We start from the raw sequence: 20,934 nt of genomic DNA, 5'->3' as shown, positions 1-20,934 counted from the left end.
CAAATATCACTTCAAATTGTCCGAATGGGTTCAGTATTTAAAAAAAAAATAATTTAGCATTTTATTTTCCTTAAATCCATGTAAAAACCAATTTTGACATTCATTTTTAAAACTTTGCATTCCAAATTCTCTCCTTCCTTCCCACGTTCCCCAATTGAGAAGGCAAGCAATTTGCTATAGATTATATATGTGAAGTTGTGCAAAACATCTCCACATTAGTCATGTTGTGAAAGAAAAGATAGACAAAAACTCAAGAAAAATAAAGTTTTTAAAAAAATATGCTTCAATCTGTATTCAGACACCATCAGTTCTTTCTCTGGACATGGATAGCATTTTTCATCATAAATTCTTCAGAGTTGTCTTAGATCATCGTATTGCTGAGAATAGCTAAGTCATTCACAGCTGTTCATCCTACAATATTGCTACTGTCCAAGTGGGTTCAGTATTACAGTTATCTCAGGCTTCTTAACCATTCTAGGAATACAATCTTGACTAGGAAGCTCTCTGACAAATCATTTGAAGTGGAGTTAGGCTCAAGTCGCTAGTTGAGCTCTCTACTGTACTACTTTAGCCAAGAAAAAAGTGATTCAAGAGTGAGACCGCTTTCTTGAAATAACCCCACTTCAAGCACAAGGTCCTTTTGGAGATTGTGATAAGGAGTCTCCACCAAGTAGATCTCCTTTGTCATTACAAGCCTGACTCACCAACTGCCTTTTAGACGTAGGCATCTCGAACTCAACATGTTCAAACTAGAACCTATTATCTCTCTCCTCACTCCACAATCCTGCTTTCTTCCCAAAGATTCTCTCATCTCATCTTCAAGGTGCATAACCTTAATGTCAACCTCAGCTCATTCTCATTCACCCCACATATCCAATCCATTGTAAAAGCTTATCATTTCTACTTTCACAATATCACTCAAACATACCCCTTTCTCTCTACCACTCTAGTACAGGGGGCCTCTTCACTACTCACCTGGACCACTGCAAAGGCCTTCTGACTGGTCTTCCTGCCTTAAGTTTCTCTCCTTTCTGATTCATCCTCCAAACAGCTACCAAAGTAATTTTCCTGACTACTTACTCCTTACCCTTGACTCGATCAACTCCAATGGCTCCTTATCACCTGCAAGAACAAATATAAAATGCTTCATTTGGCCTTTTAAGGTAAGCCTACCCAGATTCCCCTAGTACTTAGTTCTCTTCCCTATTCTACCCTCCAGAAATGTTTTGTATTTACTTATTGTAATTTGTATCTCCCTCATTAAACTATAAGCTCCCTGAGGACAGGGACTGCTGCTTTCTTGCCATTCTATGTCTAGCAATGCAGCATGGTAGATAAAGATCCCATCTTGGACACAGAAAAACTTAGTTTGAAATCTTGCCTGTAATACATCTTGTCTGTGTAACCCCTAGGCAAGTCATCTAATTTATCAGTCCTCCTGTTGCCTCACTGAACCTACAAGTTGCAGTTTGTATTGCCAAAGGGGGGTTCCTCTACCAATAAGACTCCTCTCCTTGCCTTCTAAAGCCTAGTTCCAAGCATTTTTCACATAATTGGCCTTCAATCCTTCACAAACTCTAAATTCAAACCAAACTGCCCTGCTTTCTGCTCTAAGTCCAGCCAGTTAGTTAGTCAATAAGCTTGCCTTAACTTTCCTGGCAGCCTTTATCCATACTAACTCATCTTGATTCTGCTAAAATGTCAAGGTAGTTTTTTTAAATTATTTTTCCCTAGGCAGTTTTTACATGAATCATTTTCTATCCATTTAGGGGCAGTCAGGTGGTACAATGGGTAGAACACTGGCCCCCAGAGCCAGCTCTATCTGAATTCAAATATGGCCCTATCCTGTACTTAGGAGTTATTTAAACCCTTAATTGTTTAAGGATGTACACAATGGATATTACATAATCTAGTTGGGCAGAAGCAAAGTTAATTGGAATATTGAGAGTTTTTTTTTAAATGGTAGTATGGGCAGCTAGGTGGCACAGTGGATAGAGCACCGGCCCCGAATTCAGGAGGACCTGAGTTCAAATCCGACCTCAGACGCTTGACACTTACTAGCTGTGTGACCCTGGGCAAGTCACTTAAGCCCAACTGCCTCACCAAAAAAAATGGTAGTAATGGGGAGATATGGTTGTAAAGTAAGTTTCAAATTAAGGAGGTCCTTGAATCCCAGGGTAAGGAGTTTCAACTTTATTTAGCAGGCAGCAGTGGGGCATTAATAGGATTGGAGCAGAATGAATGTCTACAGTATAAAGAATGCTTTTGAGGGGGCTGGGAGAAGAGGTAGGAAAACTGACAAGTTGGCTATGGCCTACTTGGTGGGAATAGAAAGAAAGGGAAGATTATAGGAAATTTGGAGATCTTTGTGAATCCCAGTTCTTTCATCCAACGTATTAACCATCCTTCCCAGGTCCTGACATCTGAGAATTTGTTAAGTATTCTATAACAACAATAATAATAATTCATATTTATATAGTACTTTAAGGTTTTCAAAGTTCATTCTTCACTGCTAATAAGGGAGGTTGGCCGAGTCAGTCAGTCCATAAACATTTATTAAGTGCCTACTATGTTCCAGACACTGTGCTAAGCACTAATGATACAAATATGAAAAAAAGAAAGATAGTGCCTGCTCTCAAGGAGCTTACAATCTAATGTGGGAAGACAACACACATAAGAAAGCTGAACAGGTTGGGGAAGGGGGAGGTATCCAGTTCAGGGGAATAGTGGAAAAGTTAGTGAAATCCCATTGGAGTGCAGCCAGGTGGGAAATGAGCTCCCTCCTTAAAGGGAAGTTTTGGAATTCATAGAACCACCTTCCTCTCTGAAAGACAGAGGATAGTGATAGAAAAGAATTCTGAATTTGGAGACATAGTGCCTGGGTTCAAATTCTATCTCCGTTATTTATTACTTGCATCACTCTGGACAAGTTAATTAACTCCTTTAAGCCTCAATTTTTCTGTATGTAAAATGAGGGTCCAATCCCAAATACATGATCCTACTGTAACAAAGCTGGCCAAGTTCAATCCTTATGTGCATATCCAGTATGGGCAGTTAGACTTTGGAGCATGAACAGACATTCTGTAACAGGCTCCACTCTACTAACCATGTGATGAAGAGAGAAACTTCTGATTGGCTTCTGAGATGGAACTGGAACCAATTCAAAAGGTAGAAAGTGGCCAAAGTGAGCCATTTTTCTTTCATGCCTGACTACTATAAGCCTCTGGAGAGGGAGAGGCCTCAGGAACCCCCCACCTAGGATCCACATAAGGCTCCTAAAGATACATCTCTATTCTTTGCTTCTTTGTCCTTGTTTATTGCTTTAGGTGAAGAAGTGTTAACAGTGGCTATGAACCTGTCAGATCCAAAAGGTTGGAATATCAAGCCCCAGCAATCTGGGAGCCAGAATCCAGGCCAGAATTTTCCAGAAGCCATATGGTAAGGAGCAAATTTTTGAGTCACCCCCTTTAATCCACTATAGGTTCCAGGCAGTAAAGGGTGAGTTACAGTGATCTGTCCATGAACTATGGCAAATCTGAAGTCAACTTTGTGAACTCTGTATTCCCTTTATCATGAAGTCTAGGTTGGTATGGTGACTGTCTTCTAAGACTCTCATTATTTCTACCTCACTAATAAGTTTTTCCTTATTGGTTGTAATCAAATCTAGAATGGTGGTTTCCCTTTCTCATTTCCTCTTCCTCTGAAAATATGAAACTGTTACCACCAAGGCAAGCCAAGAATTGGTAGTTCTTTTTCTTTTAGTAGAGAGAGCTACCTCCAATAGATATCTAGAAAGTTGAATCCACCCCATCGTAACTAGATCCTCTTCGTCCCATCTGTTCCCCTTTCCTGTTTTCAGTGAGAATAGCCTTGATGATTACAAAGGCTATTCTTGTAAAGATTTTATAAAGATGAGAAAGTAGACATGTGGGATAAGGGTTGATAATGAGTTTGGTACATAGAAAGCACTTGATAAATGCTTGTTGGTTGGTTGAGAATTTATTAAGCACTGGTTATTAAATAAAAGCACCTAAGTGTTATTAAACATTTATTAGGCATTTACTGTATGCCAGGCACTGTGCTAAGCACTGGAGATACATAAAAAGAGGCAAAAGGCAGTCACTTGTCTTCGAGGAGCTCACACTTATTAATGGAGGAAACAAGAGTTAAGGTCCTCTTGGTTTTCATTTTTTAAAAAGCACTATGAGGGCAGCTAGGTGGCGCAGTGGATAAAGCATTGGCCCTGGAGTTAGGAGTACCTGAGTTCAAATCCAGCCTCAGACACTTAACACTTACTAGCTGTGTGACCCTGGGCAAGTCACTTAACCCCACTAAAAAACAAACAAACAAAAAAAGCACTATGAACAACCTTTCATCTTTTGGGGTAAATGTCCCCATTTTAGAGGAGGAAGGGAATATGTACAGTAATTAATGAAACAGCAAAAATACAAAAAGGCTATCAGTTCTGTGTGGCCTTCTACTACTTCTTTAGCAATAGTGCAATGGCAGGAAAGGAGAAGGAAAATACTAAGAATAATGGCATTCTGAGACTCTTGGCAAACATTAACTTAATTGTTGGTCCTTTCAATGTGTGATTGTTGGTCTATAATTAATACACTGACATGCTGAAGGAGAAATTAAACTACATCCATATTGGCATGCTTTCCCATAGACAAAACCAGAGGTTGGTTTAACAGTACACTCAACAAGAATCATCATTTTTAGGATACCTGACCATCTTGCTATGGCATGTTCATGATGAGGGACCACTAATGAAAATAACTGAAGCTTATGTGCCTACATCCATATGGGATGAAGAAATGGAGAACATTTAGAAAATCTTCCAGATTATGTCAATTCTCTGATATTTAATGACTTGAATACAGTACTAAGTACAAAGAAGGTTTGCAAAAATTTTATTGGAAAATGTTGAGAAGCTAGAATTAAAGAGAACAAAGGCCTAAATACTACTCAAAATCGTTATGCTGTACTTGCATATCATGAATATTGATATTAATAGGACAGCTGGATGGTACTGGACATAGCAAGTATCCCTACTCCTGTCCAAATGAAATTAACTACATCTCAATGGATAAGTGATGACTAATTATAGATAAGACAGCTAATTCAAAATAAATTATGTTGGGGCAGCTAGGTATCAAAGTGGATAAAGTGCTGACCCTGGATTTAGGAGGACCTGAGTTCAAATCCGACATCAGACATTTGACACTTACTAGCTATGTGACCCTAGGCAAGTCACTTAACCCTCATTTCCCACACACACACACACACACACACACACACACACACATACACCTCACAAAAATCAATCAATCAATCAGTCAATAAATAAATTATGTTTGCTCAGGCTTTGGGTTTGTTAGAGAAAGGCTTCAAAGTAAAAAACAAATTAGATGAAAGGATAAAAGTGGTATTTTGTGATTTTACAATAGCTCCAATCTCACCTGTTTGAAATAATGAATGAATAAAAAGAATGGTCACTTTCCATATGCAAAGCACTGTGGTAAAGACTGGGAAAACTAATACCAAAGTAAGACAATCCCTGTCCCCAAGGAGCTTATATTTTAATAAAAGAAGAGAATACCTACAGAAGAAAATAGGACAGATGGTAAAGCAATGGTTCAGAGAAAGAAACAGCAGGGTGGATGGCAAGGCCCAGCGGTCTGGAAAACTTACTCAGGGTAGTAAACAAGCTATTTGCTTAACAATGAAGGACATTGGCAAAAATAAAGATGTGGAATTTAGCCATCACAAGTTCCTAAGAGATGTATAACTGAGGCAAGGTAGCTACTAGGTAGCTAGATAAAGAAAGCACTGGCCCTGGATTCAGGAGGACCTGGGTTCAAAGTGGGCCTAGCTGTGTGACCCTGGGCAAGTCACTTAACCCTCATTGCCCCACCAAAAAAAAAATTAACTGGGGCAAAACACTTGCAACAATGAGTATATTGAAAGAGTCTGGAAGCCATCTCAACCTACAAGCTCTTACCTGCTTTGCTAAGTGGATATGTGTTAGCCAAGGGAAATACGAGTATGAACTCATTTGTAAAAACCTTATGTTAATGTAAATAGTATTGCCTGACAATATTTCACAAAAAAATTTAGTAAATATAAACTTTAAGAGAACTTGGCAAAAGATCTAGCTAAAAATTAGACTCTCTGGAAAATATCTGGAGATAAAATGTGAAGGACAATGAACAGACTTGAAATGAAACATATATACCAGCATTTTAAAGCAATTTATTCTCATTAATTACAATTGTGGGAACTTGGAATGACTTCTGGAGTGATCTCTGGGATTTAGTAGTAGTAGTAGTAGTAGTAGTAGTAGTAGTAGTAGTAGGCAGCAAGGTGGTGAAGTAGATAAAACACTAGCCCTGGATTCAGGAGGACCTGAGTTCAAATCTGAACTCAGACACTTGACACTTACTAGCTATGTGACCCTGGGCAAGTCACTTAACCCTCATTGCCCACACACATTAACACACAAAAAGTAGTAGTGGTGGTGGTGGTGGTAGTAAACATAATTGATAGCTTTTCCTTTTAGCATCATTTTCATTTCCAAATATATCCCCTCCTGCTCCCCTACCTTGTGAAGGCATTCCTTATAACAAAATATGAAGAGGAGAAAAAAATATGTTCACCAAAACTAATTAAGTCATTAGAAAGTCTGGAAGTGTGTGCAAGGTCCCACACCCATAGTCCCCCTTCTCTTCAAAGAAGGTAGAGAACATTTTTTGGCTCTTTTTTGGTGTCAAAACTTAGTCATTATAATTACATTAAGGTAATTCCAAGACATAGTTGTTGCTGTGGTTGTTGTTTCCATTTGCATCATAGTAATTGTGAAGAATGTGTTTCTGGGTTCTGTTTCTTTTGCTTATATCACTTTGTTTAAAATTTTCCACACTTTTCTGTATTTATCATATTTGTCATTCTTTATGGTGCAGTGATATTCTATGGCATTCAAATGCCACAGTCAGTCCCTAATCAATGAATATCTATGTTGTGTCCAGTTTTTTACTACCACAAAAAGTGATGCTATAAATATTTTATTAATATTGAACATTTCTTTCAATGGGTGCTAGGTGGCACAGTGGATAGAGTTAGAAAGACTCATTTTCCTGAGCTCAAATTGGGCCTCTGATACTTACTAGCTATGTGACCCTGGGCAAGTCACTTTACCCTGTTTGCCTCAGTTTCCTCATCTATAAAATGAGCTGGAGAAGGAAATGGCAAAACGTTTCAGTATCTTTTCCAAGAAAACTCCAAAATGGGATTACAAAAAGTTGGACTGAAAAATGACTGAAGAACATTTCTTTCTATCCCTGATTGCCTTCAAGTATGTGCCCAGAACTGGTTGTCTGCATCAAAGGGTAACCAGTCACTTTTTTTTTTTTTGGTGAGGCAATTGGGGTTAAGTAACTTGCCCAGGGTCACACATCTAGTAAGTGTTAAGTGTCTGAGGCCGGATTTGAATTCAGGTCCTCCTGACTCCAGGGCCGGTGCTCTATCCACTCTACCACCTAGCTGCCCCTGACCATTCACTTTTAAAATTAATTTGCATCATTTTTAAACTAAATTTCAAATTTCTTTGCACAATGGCCAGCCCAAAATTTACAACTCTTACAACACTTCAGTGTTGAAAAAAGCCTTTTAGAAAGGCTTTTGATTATTGGGAGAGTGTCCAGAGAAGGCCAACCAGAATGGTGAAGGCCTTGTGTGTGTGCTAAATGAGGATCAGGAGAAAAGACTGAGGCATTTATGCAGGAGAAAAGAAGGCTTAGGCATGACAAGGTGGCTGTCTTCAAGTATTGGAAGGGCTATCATATGGAAGAGCTTAGATTTATTCTGCTTAGCCCCAGAGGGTACAAATAAAAGCAATGGGTAGAAGTTACAAAGTTGCCATTTTAAGCTGTCAAGATAACACTTCCTAACAATTAGAGCTACAGCTCGGTGTATTGAGCTCTGTGTATCAGGGAGTAATGGGTTCCCCTTTGCAGGCTGCATGACTACTTTTCTGGTGTGTCATGGGGAGGAATCCTTTAAATAGCGGTTGGAGTAGATGATCACTGAGATAATTTCCAATTCTGAAACATCACGATTCTATGGCCCTAAATAACCTATGAAAAGCTGGTGATCGATGATGATGGCGTTGTATAGTACTTTAAGGTTTGTAAAGCATTTTATAAGTATTATCTTATTTGATCCTCATAATAGCTCTATAGGAGGTAGGTGCTATTATTATACCTCTTTAACAGATGAGGAAACTGAGGCAGGCAGAAGATAAGAGACTTGCCAAGAGTCACACAGCTAGTAAGTGTCCAAGGCTGGATTTGAACACAGGTCTTCCAAATTCCAGGTCCAGCATTCCAGCCACTGAATCATCTAGTTGTTACTTCCACTGGGGTTGTGACCCCCCCCCCCTCTCAGGTAGAATGAGCAAATCATAGAATGTTAGAGCCAGAAAGGACTTTGAAGATCATTTAGTCCAACTTTCTCCTATTAACAGATGAGGAAATTGGGGCCCAGAGAGGGGAAGTCATTTGCTCACAATCACATAGCTAGTCAGACTAGCGATCAGTCACTCAGATTCAAATCATGTACAATGCTCTTTCCTCTATACCAATGGGGTCAAAGTAAAAAAGAAAGTGTGAGGGAAGAGGAGGAACTAAACCATGTATAAAGATCTGGGAGGGCACCTATTGACTTAGAAAACTATATACTAACACTATCTATGTTCTATCATATTCTTATTTATTTTGTTACATATCTACCAGCTACATTTTGGTGTAGTTTGCCACACTCTGAAGTGCTGTGGACCAGAGATGCTTTCCTTTCTCATAGCCAAAAGATGACTTTGGAAAAAAATCTAAACTCCCAGTCATTTTTCTTTATTCCCCTCCCCCCTTCTCTTTCTAGTCAATTAAAAGCTATTTGCAATATGTACTGTCTATGATCAGAATTTTTGTTTGCACTACATTCTGAATGACACTTTAAAAAAAGGAATTATCACAAAATGCCACTCTCAGGTTTCAGATGCCTCTTCTGAAGGAATTTCTTGGAACTGATGCTGAGTACCAAGTAATAGATGCTTTTTTCCCCAGAGAGGATTATAGACACAATAAAAACACCCAACAATTAATAATGCTTTAAGGTTAAAAAATAATTTTATGTGCATCATTACCTTTGAGCCTTCAAGTAACACCCTAATATTGTGACAATAATTTTAATATCCCCTACTCAAATTAAACAGCATTTACTCAGTTTATTGTGACTTGATGGGTATTAATGATTGTATAGGAAATTAAGCAGAATAGGATCAAGTTTGTTAGTAATGTGTGTGTTTATGTTGTTGGAAGAAGTTATTTATGTTAGGACCCCATAACCTCTGATGTATTAGTGACATTGATATGATGTATTAATGGTATCAGTGTAGATCATAGGATGAAATCATGACTATCTGTCAGAATAGCACATTACACTTAACTCGGATGCAGCATCACCCCTCAACCCTATGAATCACTGTCACTGCTCCATCCTGACCTTTCCTTTCGCCCACCACTTCCTTATTTCCTAGGATACCAATGACCAAACACCAAATGTTTGATTGCCTAAGAAAACGTCTACTGAAGCAGCAGGTGGAAACCTGCAGTTTATGACTCCAAAGCCTGCTGACAAAGTGGTTATGATTGGCTGACCTGCCCCCCAACCAGTCATAGAGTTATCCCCAATTCTGGTGTTAACCAATCATAAAATCGTACTGCCTCCTTCTATTTTTAGGGCTCTCCTAAGTATAGAAAAGTAGCTAGCACCAAGGGGAGGGGTCCCTCATTATGAGGAAGATCTTGGACCCAATTGACCCCTGGACTTTCCAAAATAAATTGAAAGTGCTTGAAGTGCCTCAGTGTCCTTTTGTGTTGCATTGGATTGGAATTTGGGGTCACAATATAGGTAATAAAAGTATTATTATCTCCATTTTGCAAATCAGTTGAGGCAAGGCAAGATTAAAGAAATTGTCCAAGATCTTACATCTAGTAAGTGAGAGTTAGAACTAAAATCCAGTCCTGTTGAATCAAAGGTTTCTGATCTTTTCTACCATAACACTGTGACAAATGGTCTGGAGGGGGGAAAATTGTCAATGATAACTTGGCTCAGTGTCAAACAATGAAAAATATTTATTAAATTCCCATTATACTAAAATAAACAGGAAAGAGCAAGAGGAAGTCCACAAAGAGACAGAGACAAGGACAACATCAGAAATGCCATGTTAAATTTATTACATACTTTAAAATACAAGCAGAATTTATTTGGTGCTCATGTTTTCAAATGGAATTCTCTCATTCTGTTCTCCTTTGTATTTGGAAATGATCATATTTGTTGGTGTTGATAAGTTCATCATTTTTTTAACGGGGCATATTTGTTCCTGGGGAGGCTGAGGCCACTGGATGTCTTGAGCTGAATTTCTGCTGCTGCAGCCAATTGGATAAGTGTCTAGACTAAGTCTGGCATCAAATGATGAGTCTGAAGAGTTTGGGAGCCACCAAGTTGCCTAAGAAGGAGCCTTTGGTTCCCTAACCGGCCCACGTTGAAAATGGAGCAGGTCAAGGGTCCTTTGTTGATCAGAGCGGCACTGAACCCTTGAGTAGCCCCTGTGCTTCCATTTTGGGTGAGATAGGGAGACCCAATCTTAATATTAATAAAATAAGTTTTTAGAAATTTAAAATACTATTGCATGTAAAGTACCCAGGGAAATCAATGAAGTTTAGGTCTTTTCTATAAAGGAAGTTACAGTGAATAAGGGAGACAAGTCCACAGTGAGAAAGGGGACTAGATAGGGAAGCCTACAGCGGTCAGGAGTGACTTCTGAGAGAGCATTTTCAAACTGTAGCAGAAACTAACACTTACTAACAGTAACAGGGGCAAACTACCTAACTTACTAACAGTTACTAACAAGGCAAATAACTTACCATCCCAAATAATTATAACATCAGCTGGCATTTATATAATGCTTCAAGGTTTGCAAAGAGCTTTACAAATATCTCATTTTATCTTCCCAACTACCCTTGGAGGTAGGTAATAATAATAGTTAATATTTATGTAGCATTTACTATGTGCCAGGTACTACGCTAAGCACTTTAAAATTATTATCTCATTTGATCCTCACAACAACCCTGGGAGGTAGATGCTGTAATTATCCCCATTTTGCCCATGAGGAAACCGAGACAGAGGTTAAGTGACTTGCCCAGGGTCACACAACAATAAGTGTCTGAAGATGGATTTAAACTCAGGTCTTCCTGATTCCAGGCTTGGTGCTCTAACCATTGGGCAACTCAGCTGCCTGCATCTGCTTCCTTTTCACCATCATCTCTTTGAAATCCCTAGGTTCAGGTCAAATGATACTTCATACATGAAGCCTTTTCTGATCCCTTCCCTACCTACTTGCATTCCCCTTCCCCTCCTAACTACTTTGTATTTATTTTGTTTACAGTCACACATAAACACACTGTCTCCCCCAGTAGAATAAAATCTCTTTGGGGGAAAGCATGTTTTCCTTTTTTATTTGTAACCCCAATATGCCTAGTACATAGTAGCTACTTAATAAATAATTGTTAGTAAGTTGATTGCTAGTGCCTTGCTTCTGAGATTACTTTTCATCTACTCTGTATATACTTGTATGAGCATAGTTATTTAAAAGTTATCTCCCCCATTAGAATGTAGGCTCCTTGAGAGCAGAGACTATTTTTGCTTTCCCATCCCCAGTCATTGTAGTTTGTCCATTCCTGAAGAGGATCATGACTTCGGGGTGATGTCATGACTTGCACTGATCTGGATTGAAGTGAGGCGGGGCTGTACAGAGTCACCAGCCTCACTCTCTCCTCCAGGAGCCATCTGGTCCAGTGGCAAGATATATGTCAGGATGACTGGAAATCATCCAGATATTTAAGGCAATCAGGATTAAGTGACCTGGCCAGGGTCACACAGCTACTAAGAGTTTGAGGTAAGATTTAACTCAGATCCTCCCAACTTCAGGACTAGTGCTCCATCCACTGCACCACCTAGCTGCCCCATTCCCAGTCATTAGCAGTACATGGGCCATAGTAAGCACTGAAAACATACTTGTTGATGGATTAACTGGTTGGCTGATGGAATGCCATCACTTTCTTATCCTGGGATCTTTTCATCTAAGGACAATAGGATATTTATGAAGCTGAACCCTGATAAAGTAACATCTATTTTTCTGAGAAGTAGGAGATAAAGAGGGGAAGACCATGTGATTTTTTTTCAGGAAAATTTCCAACTTTGTGCAAACAGCAAAGTCCATCAATATGGCATCTATAAGATGAGACTATGATATTGAAGCTGAGAGACATACAAATATTCCTAAAAGGAAGATGAAAGTAGATGTGCAGACAACAACTCTTCCAAGCCCAGTGTTGTCTCCCTTACAGATATCAGAGAAGAGGGGAAGTGTTGCCCAGGAAGTTTTGTTGCCCAGGAAGAAGGGAAGTAGGTGACCCGAATCTCAAAACGGCCCGTGTCTTTAAGTTCTACCCACATTTTGTTTGAGGTCAGTTTCCTTCTACATAGGATCTAGGAGTTGGGAAGTGACATAATTATTGTTGTTGTTTATCCTTTGTTTTCAAAAGTGGACCGATGATGTTGGGGTAAAATACTGGATGATGAATGATGTCTTGACTTTCATGTTTAAGTGAGACAGAGTCGAATAGTCATCAGATGCCTCACTCTCTCTTCCTGAGTAATCGAAGTCCAGTGGCATGACAAAAGTCAAGACAACTATTATTTCCCCCCAACCCCCACTCCCCAGCTACAGTGTATGACTTTGGCATCTTTGATGTCTCACCAAGCTCTAAGTGTTGTTCCACCTTGCCTGCTTCAACAGCCTTCATAGTTGTTGAAACAAATTGTTCTCATCTGCCCATTCCAGCAGGGGAAGTCTTTACATGATTGGGGTAAATATTCCCCTAAGTCACTGACAGGCTTGAGGCTCATCAGTTACCCTCAAACCTACTTTAGTCTATCTCTGCCGAGATGGTTTTACTGGAGTGTGGCCCCTGTACATATTACAGCTTCTTGGAACCACAGGTGAGAATTGGGTGATAGGTAGATGAACAGCCCTGAAAGGGGCTCAATAAGCCCTCTTAGCAGAGGTGCAAGTCCACTCCATACATATTATACATTCTATACAGTGGTAGAGGAGGTATGGTACAGAAGAAAGACCAGTGGGTTTAGAGTCAGAGGTCCAGGTTCAAATCCACCTTTGCCACTTACTACCTGGACAAGTCACTTAATTTCTCTGGGCCCTAATTTCCTTACCTGTACAATGGGGTGAGGTGTATAAGTTGCTCACTATGGTCCCTTTTGGCTCTAAATCTGCAATCCCATAAGAGTCAATGGAAGTACCTGTTTTCCAAGGACAGTCGATAGAGGCATCAAGGTAGGTTGTGAATAGATAGAGTGCTGGACCTGGAGTCAAGAAGAACTGAATTCAAATCCAGCCTCAGACATGTACTAACTGTATGATCCTAAACAAGTCATATAACCTTTGTTTGCTTCAGCTCCCTCATTTGTAAAATCAGGATAATAATAGCACTTCCCTCCTAGGGTTATTATGAGTATCCAATATGATAATATTTGTAAATCTTTTTGCAAATCTTAAAGCATCATATAAATGCCAATTGCATCTGCTTCTGTTATTATGATTTTGATTGAAGGAGGGGTGTTGCCCTTTTATCCACAGTTTCCTCTTCAATCTTCTCTCATGTCTCTTACTGGGGGCTCACTTTTCTGAGATAGTATTCTGATTGAAGCTGACTGAGGGAAGAGTTTAGTCATTATATTCCCCTCCCCATCCCATTCTAAACAGTTGGGAAGTAACTGTGTGTCAGTTGATAATTTCTTTTTTTGTCAGTTGATAATTTCAATATTGCTACGAATAACTAAGTATGCAGACTCAACATGGTGGAGATGAACAGTTGAAGCTATTGGAATTTTAGCAAACCTTTGTAGGAATGGAGGGATAAGTGGAAATGATCGATCCCTAGAGAGAACAGTCATTAGAGGTAAGTAACCTAGAGGTGATAGTGAGCATGAAGGATGGATTCCCATGGTTGTATGGTACGGGAGAGATGAAAGGGATAGGCGGTCATGGTCAGAATGAGCAATTTCAGGGTTGTAAAGGTACAATACATATGGATGTTGATGAGGCAAAGGGTATGGCCATGGCTTATTTGGCTAAAATAGAGTAAAGTTACAAATCATGAGAATTTAGGAGGTTGATAATGTGGGAAGCCAGAGAGTTTGAGAGGACATCACCATATAACTCGTAGTCCCCAGGAACAAGGACAAAGGCCAAGGCAGAGAAAACTGAATAAATGTAACCTGGATTAGAAGACAAGCCTGGTTTGTGTGCCACACATAGGCATCTGTATTAGTGTAAAGAATGTTGAGTTCCAGGTGAAATATAAGGCTCAGAACTGGCGTAAAAGCTTTGGAGAGGTAAGATATTTTTCATTCTTTCTTCAAGAGAAACATATATGGTTACAGATGTAGGAAAGAGAGCAAACACTTTGGAAGTAACATATTGTATGGGAAGCTGGCTCCTCACATCTCCATGTCCCTGACTTTCAGTTTGCCCCCCCTAGAGACTCCATGGAATTTGAAATAGTCCATGTTGAATTCATTACAGGGAGGCCAGCTTTGCTCCAGAGCCAGATCTGATGAGGATTTTCTCCAGCTGAAAAGGAAGAGGAATCAAGTCTTTGGTGTCTTTGACTAAACCTGGTATCCAGGTGACCTGGTGGTAAAGCTCAGGGGTGGGCCCCTAGATGGCAAGAGGCCTGTGGCTGGGCCTAGATCCTAGACTGAGCCTGGTAAACTTACCTAGGCTTGGGCTCTCTATGGTTATAGAAGACACAGGCAACAGTTACCTTTATGGGCCCTTCCAGCTCTCTAATTATGATTCGACAGTGGAAAGTAATCTCAGAGGGATGGCAGTTTAGGAACATGAGTCCTGGGAAAGACATCTTGAAGAATTAGAGAATTTGACCTGTCTTGAATGTAGTCCAAAAAGCTAATCTTGCATTATGATGGCTTTGGCTCCACAGCTTAGTGGTTAGACTAAGAGTGCTAGTATAAAAGACCCAGGTTGTGTAAGTCCTTACTCCTTACCACTTACTATCCATGTGCTCATTCAATTCAATTAAATTCAAGAAACATTTATTAAGTACCTACTAGGTGTCAGGCAGTGAATGTGCTAGGCACTAAAAATACCAAGACAAAACTGAAATTGTTTCTGACCTCAGGGACTTTACATTCTGTTCAGGGGGTCATGTACACAAAGGAATATATGCAAAATATATATGAGCAAATAGAAAGTAATTTCAGGAGAGAGAAAGAAGGATACTGATAGTGTGGCATCAGGACAGGCTTCCTGTAGGTGGCAGCAATTGAGTTGGGCATTGAAAGGACCTAGTGATTTTCTTGGTCAGATATGAGGAAAGAGAGCATTCTGGGCATGGGAAACAGCCTGGGCAAAGAAGCAGGCATGGCAGGACTTCAGGTATAGGAAACAGCCATTTATCCTGTCTGGCTACGATGGGGAGTTTGTGAGGGGTTGGAGCAAAACTCACTGTGAAAGTCCTTGCGGGTTGTGTACTGTCCTCGAAGTAAGAGCCTTTGGGGTGACACAGGCAGACCTGTACTTTCAAATTATCAATTCCAAAGCTGTTCAGAGGATGGATTAGAGAGGGAAAGGAAAAAGCTAGAGAGAGACAGGGAAAACAATTAGCAGTCCTAAGGAAGTTGTTATTGTTGTTTATGTTGTTTGCAGTGGTGGTCCTTCATTCTCTAAGAGGACCAATGACATCATGAGGGTGATGTCTTGACTTGCTGATGAATTGGATTGAAGTGAAGCCAATCTGCACAAAGTCATTAGCCTCACTCTCTCCAGTCACCTAAGTCCATAGGCAAGACAAAAGGCAAGATGGCTAGTGGTAGTGGAGAACAGCGAGAGTATTACTTGAAAAGGCATGGAGCTAGGATGGCCAGGACTTGGCACTAAGCGAGCATGGAGAGTCAAGGGTGATTTCCGGGTGGCTGGGAGGATGGTAGTGTTCCTGATAGAAACAGATGTTTGGAGGATGGTGGTTTAGTGGAGAAAGATGAGGAGCTGTGTTTTGGATGGGTCTGTGTGACATCCACGTGCAGATGTCCAGCAGACAGTTGAGACTAGAATTGTGGAGGGAGATGACAGCTTGCATAAATAAATTTGTGTGGGAGTCATGTGTATAAGGATGATCATTGAGCTTACAAAATCCGTGGGTGAGCTAGCTAGAGGATCATAGATTGAGAGCTGTAAGAGCTGTTATAGCCTATCTAGCTGAACCCCAGAAAGTGACTCACTCAAGGACTCCCAAGAATTAGGATTCAGGTCATTTGCCAGATAGATGTCTTTTCACTTCACCACACTATTTCCCTCTTTGTTTTCAGTTAGCATTTAGAGAGTGACTTAAGGGTTCCCAAGCACTTTACCAATATTCTCTCATTTGATCACCACAATCACTGTTAAATAGGCATCTAATATCACTTAATCAACAAGTGTTACTCGTTGATCCAGCACCTACTACTATGTACCAGGCACTTGCATGACACAAAGGAGAAAGTGTTAGCAGCAAAGGAGAGACAGACAAAAGAGTCTAGGAAAATTTGTGGAGGGGGACAAGTTTCAGTTGGGAGATGGCACCTTGAAGAGAAGGTTTTAGTAGCCTGATATGAGAGGAGAATGCTCACAGCACTCATTCTCCCTCCCTCCATACTCTCAAAGACACTGAAAAAGATAACCCAGAATGATGCAGCAGTCCCCCAGAGAACATTTTGTTTTGTTTTACTTTTTTTCTAGGGTTGTTGGGATTGAGGTCTTTATTCTAAACCTTGTCTCTGTGGGACACAACTTGAACTCTCCTCTCTCACGGTTACCTGAACTAATTCAGCTTCATCCACCCACAAATACTGACTCCTTAAAATCTGCATCTTCCTCCTTGGGAGAGTCCCCAACACACATTAAAAAGAAATGGAGATTCAATCTCCATAGCAACCCAGGGATATAAATCTTACCTAATTTAATTATTGTGTTGTAGATTGTACTCTGGGGAAGGAACTTTCAAAGCTGAAACAAGAAGCAAATCCCTGACTTAAAAGTTCTAAGAAAGTGGGCAGTGGAAATGTTAAGAGCACTTAGGGGAGATGATCTCTGACTGTGGTATTCCCTGCCCCCATATACAATTTTAATTTAAGGACCCCATGCAGCCAATGAGTATACAACTTCTCTGCTGCTACTCAGATGAAAATATGAGCCAGGACTAGACAGGGAATGGGTCATCTGGTCATAGATGTATTTAACCAGAAAGACACCTCAGAGGTCTTGTGGTCAAACCCCTTCATTTTACAGGTGAAGAAACTGAGGCCCAGCAAGGTTAAGTCAATAGCCTAAATCAAAAGGTAATAAACACCAACGGTTGGATTTCAGCCAAGGTCCCCTGATACAAGAGCACGTGTTCTCTCTACGGTATATCACATGGCTTCTCTTTAGGCATGAGTAAGAGCCGAAGTTCAAGCGCGTTATGCTTAGCCTATGCACCACCAGATGCATAGAAAGGACTATTGTGGGGAAGGAAGTAGTATTCTGGGAATGAAAAAAAAATAATTTGCTTGGAAACTCAGACATAACAAGAAGGCACAAGGAGGCAGATTTCTGACAGAAGGAAAAACTTCCCAGCAATTACACTGGTCCCAAAGTGGAAGGGGCAGCCCCTCAGGTGGGGTTCCCCTTCCTGGAGGTTGTCACTTGTCGGGTATGTTGGAGTGGGGTTCTCATTCGGGTAGCCTTGGAAGCCTTTCCAGCGCATAGACTATTTGATTTTTATAATGGACCTTGAGCTGCCCTGGGCATGGGTTGCTTAGGTGTAGCCTTTGACTTGGGCCAAGGTCTCAGATCCGAAGGGCATGGGAAAAGGAGCCCCGTGGGCAAATGGGGACACCCCCAACTTTCTCGTTCTGTCTAGTGAAGGTTCAATAAAGAACGGGAGTTTTTCAGTAACTCTTGTGGCCCCCTGGGAAGGTGTGTTGGGCGGGGGGAGGGAGGCCGAGAGCTGCCCAAGCAGATGTGGAGATGGGCAGAAAGAAAACGCTGCTTCGCCTGGCACAGGGAGGGTCCCGCCGCCCACTAGCCCCCCGGGCCCCTTCTCGGGTGATGCGGTGATGCGTAGCCCTCGGCCACCACCTGCCCGTCTGTGGCTCGGGAGGATAAGGAGGCTGGCGAGGCACGCGGAGCGCCCCGGGAGGAAAGCAGCTGCGCTTTGTCTCCAGCAGCGAGTGAGTCACCAGCCCCCGCAGCCCCGAGCCGGGCAGCTGCCTTCGGCCGGCCAGGCTGCAGCACGAACCGCGGCAGCAACAGCAGCAACAGCAGCAGCAACAGGGAGCTGGCTTCCAGCCTGCGCCGCCGCCACCGCGGCTGCCGCTCCTTCCTCCTCCTCCTCCTGCCCCCCCTCCCCCCTCCACGTCCCCTCCCCTTCCCACACCCCCCACAGCGAACTTAGTCAGCGGTTCGCGCCGCCCGAAGCCCATTGGCCGCTGGAACGCGTCGCGTCACAATGGAGCCGGCTGGAGGCGGCGAGCCGGGCTGCGCTGGGGCTTCCCACTAAGCCACGGGGAACCGAGGAAAGTGTCGGGCGCAGGGCTCGCCGCCTGCCCGCCCGATCTCCAGCCTGCCTGCCCTCCCGCCCGCCCGCCGGCCCCGGAGCGGGCGGCCGCGGCTCGGCGGCGTGGCTGGGGGCCGGAGCCCTTCCAGGCTCGCAGGTAACCGGGCTCGCGGGGGGCCGGGGCTCGCTGCACCGAGGAGAAGAGGTGGGGGAGAGGGAGGACGAGAAGGAAGGCGGACCGTGAGACCTGGGGGCTGCGGCTGCAGCAGCAGGTGGGTCCACTGAGCAGGTGCTGCTGCTGCTGCTGCAGCTACCTGCCCGGGACTCACCTGGGTGCGTATGGGGCCTGCAGACACCTCCCACGAGTCTCACTCGGGCTGGGGCGGCAGGGATGCGGCTGGCCTGGGGGAGGCCCCCTCCTCTCTTGGGCAGGAGGGAGTGCCCCGCCTCTAAGGACCTGGGGGGTCCCGTAGGAGGACAAGAGCAGGGTGTTAGCGCCCAAAACGAAGGTCCTGGGGCCGCAGCACTCCCCTCCCCCCGCTTCCTAAGGTAGGATCCCGGGGCTGGGGTCGGTGAGGCTGGACCACTCCTCCGCTGCATCTCTGAACGGCGCAGGTGAGGTAAGCGCGGCTTTGGATGCTGCCCAGGTATGGTCCCGTTCCCTGTATCCCAGCCCAGGTCCTTTCTTGTAGATAAACAACTTCTGTTCTAGGTCTTAAGTCGTTCACCTGCAACTTGACGAGGTTTATGTTGTTTTACTGTTTGTTGTTGGTATGTGGGTGGTGCTAAGGAGGAGCCACTATTTATTTAAGACACATTAAAGCCTCTGTGATTTCTTTAGAGTCCTAGTCCTTTCCCCAGCACCATTTCCAAATCCCTTTCACTACGGTTTTGCTGAAAGTAGGTGCTTAGGGGTCAGAAGGAAAGGCTTGGTGTTGGCTCACCGCCTGTGTCCTCAACTGACTTCCCAAAGTCCATAGGTTGTCTTCAGGTTCAGATGATACTTGTATATGACTTACCTGTGTGTAAAAGGAAAAAAAATTCATAACAAAAAAAATGCTTTTTTTTCATGGATTCATTTCCCTTCTTTCTAAAGTGTTTAAAAGTGTGCTGGGTAAGCCCATATCTGTAAGAAATTTCAAGACTGGTATCTGTAAGACCGTATGCTTTCAAACCAAACTAAGCATCCTACTCTGTGTATTTTAACAACAGGACCTAAATATTCCAATGTTACAAAGTAAATCATTCCCTCTCTCCCATCACCCCTGGTCTATCACATCAGGACACAAGAGCAGTTTCACTGTAATCTAGTGGGGAATATCAGGAAGACCACGATTGTTCTAGGTAGAAGACACACTGGACCCTCCAAGTGAAAATGATCAGTTTGGATTGTGGTTGTTGAATGGGCCTTTTCTGGAATCCTAGAAGCTCAGTTCTACACTCTGGACCATTCCTTGGACTGAGAGTAAGGTGACCTTCGATCCCTTAACAGTCATCTGGGCGTGATTCAAGGCTTTCAGTGCTATCTGTGAGGGCTTCATTTATTTTAGCTAAAGAGCAAGTTGCTGCTTCTGACAAGCCTAGGAGCACAAAGGCTTATTGAACATTTGAGCTCTTACAATTTCCTCATCATCGCTTTATCTTACATTATCATTCAAAATAACTGCTTACAAATTAGCACCAAACTCCCATAGCTGGTGAAAACCAGACTTGCTTCTAGAATTGGAAAGATGTTCTAACATGTCCAACCTTGAGATGAATATTTTATTTTTATTTTTTTATTGGCTAATTGTGGTTGACTAGTTACCCTTTATAAAAAAGGAGGGGGTTCTTTCTTTGAGTCCTGCTCTATTGGTTGCCAGGATTCTCAAAAAAAGGGCACTGACACATAATCAAAACCTTCTTGTTCCAGCAATAGAAAGACACCAAGTTGCATTGGTATTTAAGGTCTCCTGTTTATCTGGGGTTTTTTTGGTTTTTTTGTTTTTTTGTTTTAGTGAGGCAATTGGGGTTAAGTGACTTGCCCAGGGTCACACAGCTAGTAAGTGTTAAGTTTCTGAGGTCGGATTTGAACTCAGGTACTCCTGAATCCAGGGCCGGTGCTTTATCCACTGCGCCACCTAGCTGCCCCGTTTATCTGGTATTGATCTGAAATGAGGAATGCTTTGGCTTCTTGAAGCACCTGGAAGAAAATTTAAAT

The 20,934-nt window shown here is 42.2% G+C and overlaps 1 protein-coding gene across 4 annotated transcripts in view; it reads left to right on the top strand.

Moving 5' to 3' along the window:
* The first annotated feature begins 18,696 nt into the window (after window positions 1–18,696).
* Window positions 18,697–20,934, top strand: part of LRRC8B (leucine rich repeat containing 8 VRAC subunit B) — a 101,422-nt gene continuing 99,184 nt past the window's right edge. For all 4 annotated transcript variants that reach the window (XM_044002508.1, XM_044002511.1, XM_044002509.1 and 1 more), the window contains exon 1: window positions 18,697–18,891. The gene's annotated coding sequence lies outside the window, so the exon portion shown is untranslated. The remainder of the gene's footprint in view (window positions 18,892–20,934) is intronic.

The sequence above is a fragment of the Dromiciops gliroides genome, chromosome 4, assembly GCF_019393635.1.
Source record: "Dromiciops gliroides isolate mDroGli1 chromosome 4, mDroGli1.pri, whole genome shotgun sequence".
Taxonomy (NCBI): Eukaryota; Metazoa; Chordata; class Mammalia; order Microbiotheria; family Microbiotheriidae; genus Dromiciops; species Dromiciops gliroides.
Note: the sequence above shows the minus strand (reverse complement) of the source record. Positions and strands in the feature narration are given on the sequence as shown.